This window comes from Mesocricetus auratus, unplaced genomic scaffold (assembly GCF_017639785.1).
Source record: "Mesocricetus auratus isolate SY011 unplaced genomic scaffold, BCM_Maur_2.0 Super-Scaffold_100018, whole genome shotgun sequence".
Taxonomy (NCBI): Eukaryota; Metazoa; Chordata; class Mammalia; order Rodentia; family Cricetidae; genus Mesocricetus; species Mesocricetus auratus.
The window spans coordinates 22053343-22064442 of record NW_024429199.1 but is presented as its reverse complement, the minus strand read 5'-3'; positions in this window follow the sequence as shown (position 1 = coordinate 22064442).

Sequence of the window (11100 nt, the reverse complement as noted above, 5' to 3'; positions counted from 1 at the left end):
CGAAAAGGCCAAACGTAAGAATAATAAGTGCAGAAGAAGGCAAAGAAACCCAACTCAAAGGTGCAGAAAACATATTCAACAAAATCATACAAGAAAACTTTCCCAACCTAAAGAAATGCCAATGTAAGTACAAGAAGCCGACAGAACACCAAAAAGAGTGGACCACAAAAAAGTCTCCTTGTCATAATAATTAAAACATCAAACATACAGAATAAAGAAATAATATTAAGAGCAGCTGAGGAAAAAGGCCAAGTAACATATAAAGACAAACCTATCATTCCTGGCTTCTCCATGGAAACTCTGAAAGCCAGAAGGTGCTGGATAGATATTCTGCCAACACTAAGAGACCACAGATGCCAGCCCAGACTACTATGTTCAGCAAAGCTTTTAATCAGTACAGATGGAGAAAACAAGATATTCCATGACAAAGCCAGATTTAAGCAATACATATCCACTAATCCATACCTACAGAAAGTACTGGAAGGGAAACTCCAACCTAAGGAAGTTAACTACACTCACAAAAACATAGGCAATAGATAATCCCACTTTACCAAAAGCCAAAAGAAAAGCAGGGTAAATCCACACACAATACCACAACCAACAACAAATCAAAACCAAGCAAGAATTAACACTCATTGGTCCTTAATTTCTCTCAATATTAATGGTCTTAACTTGCCTATAAAAAGACACAGGCTAACAGAATGGATACGAAGACAGAATTTCATCCTTCTGCTGTATACAAGAAACACACCTCAACTTCAAAGACAGACATTACCTCAGAGTAAAGGGTTGGGATAAGATTTTCCAATCAAATGGACCCAAGAAACAAGCTGGTGTAGCTATCCTAGAATCTAACAAATTAGACTTCAAACTAAAATCAATCAAAAGAGATGAAGACGGTTATTTCATATTCATCATAGGAAAAACCTATCAGGAAGAAGTCTCAATCCTGAACATCTATGCCCCAAATACAAAGGCATGCATGTTCATAAAAAAATTATTAAAACTCAAATCACACAAAGACCTCACACAGTTATAGTGGGGAACTTCAACACCCCACTCTCACCACTAGACACGACCAGTAGACAGAAACTTACAAAGAGACAAAGGAACTAACAGAAGTTACAATCCAATGGGGATTAACAGACATCTATAGAACATTCCATCCAAACACAAAAGAATATAACTTCTTCTCAGCGCCACATGGGACCTTCTCAAAAACCAACCACATACTTGGCAACATAGCAAACCTCATCAGGTACAGAAACTTGGAACAACACCCTGTATCTTATCAGACCACCATGTTTTAAAGTTAGAATTCAATTACAACACAAATTGCAGAAACTCTACAAACTCATGGAAATTGAACAATGCTCAGTTGCACCATTCCTGGGTCAAGGAAGAAATAAAGAAAATAAAGACACAACATACCCAAACTTATGGGACACTTTGAAAGCAATACTAAGAGTAAAGTTCATAGCGCTAAGTGCTCACATGCAGAAACTGGAGAATAGTCACACTAGAGAATTAACAGCACAACTGAAAGCTCTAGAACAAATAAAAGCAAACTCACCCCGGAGGAGTAGATGCCAGAAAATAGTCAAACTGAGTGCTGAAATCAATAAAGTCCAAACAAAGAATCAATGTAACAAAGAGTTGGTTCTTCAAGAAAATCAACAAGATAGACAAACCTTTATCCAAACAAACCTAAAGGCAGAGAGAAAGAACATGCAAATTAATAAAATCAGAAATGAAAAGGGGAACATAAAATGACACTGAGGAAATCCAGAGAATCATCAAGTCATACTTTGAAAACCTGTACTCCACAAAATTTGAAAATTTAAAGGAAATGAACAATTTTTTGGATAGATAACATTTACCAAACGTAAATCAAGAACAAATAAACAATTTAAACAGACCTATTACCCCTAATGAAATAGAGGCACTCATCAAAAGTCTCCCAACCAAAAAAAGCCCAGGCCCAGATAGCTTCAGTGCAGAATACTACCAGAAATTCAAAGAGCAGTTAATACCAATTCTCCTCAAAGTATTCCACACAATAGAAGCAGAAGGGCCATTAGCAAACTCTTTTTACGAGGCTTCAATAACCTTGGTACCCAAGCCACACAAAGACACAACTAAGAAAGAGAACTACAGACCAATCTCCCCCATGAATATTGATGCAAAAATACCCAGTAAAATACTGGCAAATCAAATCCAAGAACACATCAGAAAAATCATCCACCATGATCAAGTAGGCAGGGATGGTTCAACAATACAAAAATCCATCAATGTAATCCATCATATAAACAAACTGCAAAAGAAAAACCACATGGTCATCTCACTATATGCTGAAAAAGCCTTTGACAAAATCCAACACCCCTTCATGATAAAGGTCCTGGTGACATCAGGGATAACAGGAACAACCTGAACATAATAAAAGCAATATACAGTAAACCAACAGTCAACATCAAACTAAATGTAGAGAAGCTCAATGCAATTCCTCTAAAATCAGAAACAAGGCTGTCTACTCTCTCTATATCTCTTTGCTATTGTACTTGAAGTTCTAGCTAGAGCAATAAGACAACAAAAGGAGATCAAGGGATACAAATTGAAAAGGAAAAAAGCATCTTCAACAAATGGTGCTGGCATAACTGGATCCTGGCATGTAGAAGACTACAAATAGATCCATGTCTATGGCCATGTACAAAACTTAAGTCCAAATGGTTCAAAGACCTCAACATAAATCTAGTCACACTGAACCTCTTAGAAGAGAAAGTGGGAGGTACCCTTGAACAAATTGGTACAGGAGACTGCTTCCTGAACATAACACCAGTAGCACAGACACTGAGATCGACAATTAATAAATGGGACCTCCTGAAACCAAGAAGCTTCTGTAAGGCAAAAGACACAATCAACAAGACAAAACAGCAGCCCACAGAATGAGAAAAGATATTCGCCAACACCACATCCTACAGAGGGCTAATCTCCAAAATTTACAAAGAGTTCAAGAAGTTAGTCTCCAAAACACCAAATAATCTCATTTAAATGTGGGGTACAGAACTAAATAGAGAATTCTCAACAGAGGAATCTAAAATGGCTGATAAACACTTAAGAGAGTGTTCAACATCTTAGCCATCAGGGAAATGGAAATTCAAACAACTCTGAGATACCATCTTGCTCCTGTCAGAGTGGCTAAAATAAAAAACACCAATGACAGTTTATGCTGGAGAGGATGTGGAGAGAGAGGAACACTCCTCCACTGCTGGTGGGAGTGCCGACTCATACAGCCCCTTTGGAAATCAGTATGGAGATTCCTTAGGAAAATGGGAATCAATCTACTACAAGATCATCAATTCCACTCTTAGGTATATACCCAAAAGAATGACATTCATACAACAAGGACATCTGTTCAGCTACATTCATAGCAGCATTATTTGTAATAGCCATGACCTAGAATCAACCTAGATGACCCTCAATTGAAGAATGGATAGAGAAAATGTGGTACATTTATACAATGAAGTACTACTCAGCAGGAAAAAACAATGGAATCTTGAAATTTGCAGGCAAATGAATGGAACTAGAAGAAACTATCCTGAGCAAAGTAACCCAGTCACTAAAAGATAAACATGGTATGTACTCATTCACATATGGATTTTAGACATAGAGCAAAGAATTACCAGCCTACAGTCCACACCACCAGAGAAGCTAGGAAACAAGGAGGGCCCTAAGCGTGACATACATGGTCCCCCAGAAAAGGGAAAAGGGACAAGATCTCCTGAGCAAATTGGGAGCATGGGGAGAGAGGGGAGGGAGCTAGGAGAAAGAGAAGGGGAGAAGAGGACATGAAGGAGTAGGAAGGTTGAGTCAGGGGAAGAATAGAGGAGAGAAAGATAAGAGATGCCATAATAGAGGAAGCCATTATAGGTTTAAAAAGAAATCTGGCACTAGGGAAATGTCCAGAGATATACAAGGTTGATACCAACTAACAATCTAAGCAATAGTGGAGAGGCTACCTTAAGTGCCCTCCCCCGATAATTAGATTAATGACTACTTTATATGCCATCCTAGAGCCTTCATCTAGTAGCTGATGGAAGTAGAAACAGACATCCACAGCTCCTGGAATCCAGTTGCAGAGAGGGAGGAGTGGTTAAGACCAGACTGGAGAAACCCACAGAAACAGCTGACCTAAACAAGGAGGAGCTCATGGACGCCAGACTGATAGCTGGGAAACCAGCATAGGACTGATTCACACCCCCTGAATGTGGGTGTCAGTGAGGAGGCCTAAGAAGATTATGGAGCCTCTGGTAGTAGATCAGTATTTATCCCTAGTATAGGAATGGACTTTGGGAGCCCATTCCACATAGAGGGATACTCTCTCAGCCTAGAGACATGGGGGAGGGCCTAGGCCCTGCTCCACAGGATATGATAGACTCTGAAGATCCCCCATGGAAGACCTCATCCTTCCTGGGGAGCAGAAAGGGGATGTGATAGGGAGTTAGTGGGGGGCAGGGGAGGAGGGGAGGGAGAAGGAACTGGGATTGACATGTAAAACAATCTTGTTTGTAATTTAAATTAAAAAATAGAAAAAAAAAGATTTCTGGAGAGGAGATAATTATTCCTCCCATCTCCTTTGCATGGCTTTAAGTGATCAGCCTTCCTGGGAGGTTGTAGCTTAGTCAGGTGGTTGGCAAGTCCAACTGCATTAACCTTTGAGAAAGAAGACAATGGTATATAACATTCTAATCTTTGGAGCAGGTCAGAATGTCATGTCCCCATCCACAGCCAGAGGTAAATTCAGTTCTTTTGACAAAAAAAAAAAAGTAGCTGTATTTAACTGGCCTCAATAGAGCCCAGATATGCTCCAAGGCTACCATATCATTTTGTGTGTCTGGGAACATATTACAGTCAGTAGAGTGCTTGCTATGTGAGCTTGAGCGTCTGAGTTTGATCCCCAGAAAATATGTAAAAAATTTTAAAAAATAATAACAAAGAACAGACATAGTAGCCAGTGCTTGTAATCCCAGCACTGAAAAGGCAATAATAGGTAGATCCCTTGAGCTCACTGGACAGCCAGCTATGCTTGTTAGCTTCAGGCAAATAATAGACCTATCTCTGAAAAATAAGGGAGAAAACACCTGAGGAACCATACCCAAGGTTGACCTCTGGCTTCCATGTGCATGTATGCCTGCACACAGTACACACATGTAGTACGTGTGTGTGTGCACGCACACACACACACACACACACACACAGTTGTATGCCTCATATACAGTGATAGAGTATAAATTTCAAAATGTCAAAGAAAAAGCAATGTAAAATGCACTGAAAACCATTATTTTATACACTAAAAAAATCTAATTTTGAAAGGTAGAGGGATAAAAGAACATATGCCAAGAGTTATATTTAACTCATAAATTAGTGAGACAATGGTAAGAGGTTTAAACTGGTTCAAAGAGCATTTGAGAGGTAGGCATTAACAGACAATTTAATAAAGAAACATTAGGATAAGAGTACTGGTTTAGAAGCAATACTGGTTAATGTCCAAGAAGGAAATGAACCACAACTTTTAGGATTATCAATACACATACACACACACCACTAACTCTCTCTATTATAAGTATTGCCAGTGTCTTCACACAAATCTCTCAGTTAACTTTTCTGTACCTACAGAGTTACAAAACTGCCAAGGTTACACATGTGCCACCATACCCAGTTTTATGTGGTGTTAGAGACCACACCCTGGGTTTTGTGCTCCATATACATTCTAGGAACTGAGCCGTGTCTCTAGCTATTTTCTAATGCAGTTATCTGTATTACTGGACCTTGAGTAAAGCAATCACATACCCGAGTCCTTTCATACAGAGGGCAGGAAACAATTTTGAAGAAATGCTTCCCTTCTTTTTATCTCTAGAACACTGTGGGCTTGGAGGTGGAAATTAATAGCTTCCAGTGAGAAATTTTAAACAATCTTGACCACTTGAGCCAGGACTGAGGCATGCCAATGGGCAGGAGGTGGGATGGGGAGAGCCTTTTAGGCTGCTTATTATGAGCAGCAAAACAAAAAGGATTTGAATGGAGCTCAATGGGGGCTGATGAGGAAGTTTCTTCAGAGCAGAAATGAAATGGGAATTATTTGTATGAGCCTCATGACTACCTGTTGAGCACGTCCCTTTCACTTCCTTTATATAACGTTTTGCCCAATTATGTTGTTTTAATAAATTTGCAGCATATTACAACAGTTGCCACAGCTTCCCTTGCAGCCTTCAGTTCCCCCAACTTTGTTTCCTCAAAAGGTCTTCGATTCTTCAGCTCTGGTTATTTTGCTGCAATAATTTCAAGAACCCTCGGACAAAGGGGCTTGGCACGTCCCCTTTGTATTTCTGAGTCTTTACAGGGGATTATAGGCTTAAAATTTGTTTTCCAATTTCCATTATAAACATCAGTTGCAAGACATAATCCTCAAAGAAGGTTGGCTAAAGGTTAAGCAGACTATTTACTCCAATTATTCTTAACGCTTCAGCAAAATAGACTGCTAAGAATCTAATTAGAGTTTCAGATCTCCCTGGAAGACAATGTACATTGGCTCACACACACAACATTTTATGGTCTAAGTTGGTTATTGGGACACTAAAACCCATCTGCGGGTTGGCTGAACTTATCTGCCGTTTTGGTGTTGTTTGCTTAACCTTTTATTACAGAGAATTTCGAACACACCTAAGAATAAACAGAATAGTCTAACAGACCTTCATATGCAAATCATCCAGCCCCACAGTCACTGGTCCCATGCCAGTTCTATGTTCTTTTTAGACTATTGAATCTGTGCTTAAACCAAGTTCAATAAATAATCATGAACCTGAAACACATGAGATGTGTGCATTTACATATGTGCAGATTTATGTCAGATCTGTGTATATATAAATATGTGCATATATACAGGCATGTGCATATATATTAGACAGCCAGACGGCTTTCATCAAATATTACTTACTCCTGATTATAACATTGCAATCCCTTGATAAATATTCAAAGTAGCCCCTAGAGAAATCCTTTTGTTTTCTACCTCCTATATGTATGTTGAGGATGTTGCACACTCCAGACCATCCCACCCTCCAAGGATCATCGCTAGGGCCACCTGCACTTCTAAACTACTTTCTTGGGAATACCCTATAAACCTCCTACTTGATCTTTAGTCCTGCATCTTCTTGTGGACAGTCACTGTTGCAACTGTATCATCTCTTTGTCAGTGTACTTACATGCGCTTCTGACAAGTTGACTTGCAGCATGATCATCATATACCCTGCTACTTCACGGAACCTTTGATCTAGTTCCTAGAATTCTCCTCTTGTGTCTATTGTTATCACCTCTCTACAATTGTGTGTGATGGGGTGTGATGAGATCATCTAAATATAATGTTGCATCTTCCTTTCTAATGTGATTTTTCCATAAGTCAACTTCATCTCTCATATCACGGACCAGAAATTTCAGAATTTCAGAGTGCTATCGAAGGAAATACATGGTAGGAAGACAGACTGACTCCTGCAGGTTGCCCTCTGAATTCCACATGTGTACACACACACACACACACACACACACACACACACACGTATAAATAAATAAATATTTAAAAAACTAAAAAAATGTCCTCTGGGTTTTGTTTCAGAATGTTTATATTTACATTTTAACATGGCTTTCTAGGTCTCATGGTTCAGGTATTCAAATTCAATTAGTCAAGAGAATAAGGTCTGAGGATTACAAATTCAAGCCCTGCCTAGACTATCGAATGAGCTCAAGGCAAGCTGGGTAACATAGCAAAACCCTATATCAAAATTAAAATGGTTAGCAGCTATAGCCAGGAGAGAGCACTGACCTGGCATGTGTGAGACTCCCAGTTCTGTTTCTTAGTGCTAGAATGAGTGAATGCATGGATGGAAAATGGATAGATGGATGGATGGATGGATGACAATTTTCAGAATTTTTCTCTTTCCTATGTCTTTAACTTTTCCAATCTGCCTCCTTTTCCTTCTAAAATCAAAAATAAAGAAAGAAAAACCAACCAATTCATTTCTGTCTTAATATTAGCTTATAAACTTTTGGGGGCCTGTATATTTTGTAAATCTATTCCACCCTACCAGTTCAGGAAAGCCCAGAATTTCCATTGTCTTTTAGATGTCAGCTAATAGCCGCTGCATGTCCTGATCTCATGGAGAATGACTCCTATCTAGATAACAATAGACTTGGGCCAAGGGTGAGGTCTACACCCACCCTGAAGGCTAGTGAGACATGCTGGTGTGAGGTGCCTTAAGGCTTGAGCATGTGCTGCAAAGGAATGTCTTTAGGAATAAGGGAAGCAATTGCTATCTGCCCTTTATACACGATAATAGATGTCTTCTGTCATGGCTTCCACCTTTGGATGGTTACTTAAGATGATGCGTCAATAAATTGGGTGCCTTCAGTATTAACTGATTGCCTTCCCGTTATGATCAGATGTCTCTGTCTTTTCTTTATGTGGTTGGATAGCTAGCCTTCCCTCATCCACACTCCCCCACTCAGGGTCAGACCCAGAGTTGTTTGGGTGGTTCCGATCACAGCCCCAAAGACATGAGTTCACAACAACAAACAAAACACCATGAACATGGAGGTTTAAACAACAAACATTGTTTCCCATAGTTCTAGAAATTGGGCTCAGGGCGCCAGAAGGTTTGAACTTTTGATGCAGACTCTTGCTCCCATAAAACAAGAGGATTGCTATGAGTCTGAGGATCAGCCAGGACTCCATAGTGAGTTCCAGACTGTCTGGGGCTACAAAGCAAGACCCTTTCTCAACACAGAAGTTGGGGGAAACTCTGGGATCCATTGTATGAGGAATGGACTCATGCCACCTTACTACCATGATCCCCAAAGATCCTGCCTCATTTACCATCACACTGGGGCAAGGGTTTCAGTGTGTGAATTTTGGAGGGACTCAGACATTCGATCCATAACCCTTTCCTTTCCAAAATCAAAGTCCTCAAAATAGTACCGATTCTCACCACATCTGTGACCTCATCTCTAGGATAATCTTCCACCCACTCTACCAAAGGAGCCTCAGCAACGCTGCTAAACTGCACTCGTTCTCAGACTACACCCTACTTGTCCTTTAGACTGTGACGTCTCACGGTACGACTTGTCCCCTTTCTGTATATACTGGTTTCTTTCAGCTTCTCCAGTTCTAGACTTTAGACTTGCTATTCTTCCTTGACCTATGTCTACTTCTAAAGGACTTATCACGAATTATCATAATTCAACAACTGTTCTGTTCATCATCCTATGACTTAGCATATTGCAGGCACTCAATACATACTTTTGAATAAATATTCTAAAGTATAACACTTTTAGTAGCCATCATATATGCTTGGGTCTCCTTGCCCATAGTCTGTTTCTGCAAAAAAAAAAAAGAAAGAAAGAAAAAAGAAAACACTAGTGTAATTACATATAAAATCTGAACAAAAAACGATCTTTGAGCAATTCAAAATTTAATGGTTCCTATGTATAGAAGAATAAGGCCCAAAATACTAGAGCTAAGAAATCTCTATGTGCCAGGCAATAAACACTTTAAAACATGCTTACCATCCTTAACTGCCTGGAAATGCAAATTAAAACTACTTTGAGATTCCATCTTACCCAGTCAGAATGGCTGCCATAAAGAAAACAAATGTGGGGAAAGAGGAATTCTCATTTACCTTTGCTGAGAATTAAATATGGTTCAGCAGTTGATAGTGCAAAAATAGGGAAATTGGAGGTTTCTCAGGATGTAAAAAGAGTACTACCAGATGGCCCACCTAGATTATTTCTAGACATACACACCCAAGGAACGCTATATCTTAGAACAGAGATGCTTGCATGTCCATGTTTATTGCTGCTCTGCTCACAATAGTAAGGAAATAAGAGCATCCCAGATACACATCAGCAGATGAATACATGAGAAAAAATGTGATACATAACACAATAGAAAATTATTTGGCAGTAAAAATATTTGAATTTTGAAGGAAGATGGAAGCATATAGAAATAATCATTCTGAATTAAGTAACCCAGGCTCAGAAAGAGAAATCTGCTCATTCCCTTTCATATGTGGGTCCTAGCTTCTAATTCTTATATGTGTACATTTATATGGCAGTGAGTATGTGGGTTAGGAAATGGGAAACAGGCCCATGGGTGGAGAAGAAAGGGACTTACAGAGAGAGGGGTGAGGAAAGTAATACATTTGCCATGAAAGTGGAAGGTAAAATGCTGGGAACAGAAGAAGATAAGAAGAGATGACATTGCGGTGAGTTGGGGGAGAGAGTGGCGTGGGTTAACCAAAACTGAGTACATAAAACAGTGTCATACGAAGCCTGCTACTTTGTAAACTAATCAAAAACTAAAAAAGAATATAAACAAATCCTACATGCCATCAAATACACCTTACATCTCAAACAATTTGGTCAATGGTTGAGGCCACTGGGATAGACACTGGTTTGCAGAATTGGAGCTGAAAAGCAGGTGCCCATGAGGGACTGGTTCCACCGTGAACTGATCTAATGAGTGCGCGATGGAGCGCTGGGGCTTGATCCTGGCACTGATCTCACATTTGCAGTCTGTCTGTTCTCCGACTGCTTCAGTGCAGCTTCGGTTCAGCGTGGAAATGGATTTCTGGATGTCGAGTCTGCCAGGTGTCATCTATAAAGAGAAACTCAGACGAGAGCTCTAAATTTGGCTGCTCGGTACTATTTGCTGAAAATTTGTATCTCAAGGTTTTGCCATTAAGCTAAGCAGCACTGTTTTGTCTTCAGTGTAACACCTAGCCCATTATGTGCCACGAGGAAGGAGACAATACTTACGCATTCCAAAGATTTTAATAACACACCACATAAGCGGGTCACTGATCAATCGGGGCTGCAGGACAAGGACTCGGGAGCCTCGTTTCTCCTGACAGCCAAAAGCAAGGGCAGAAGTGGGGTTTGTAAGTACAAAAATCACAAACATTTGAGGCCGAGGTACAGTTACAATGTTCAACAATCAGGATTTACAATACAAGCTTTCCAGTTCAGCCAATCAAATTCGTTTTTTCCTTCTGTTGT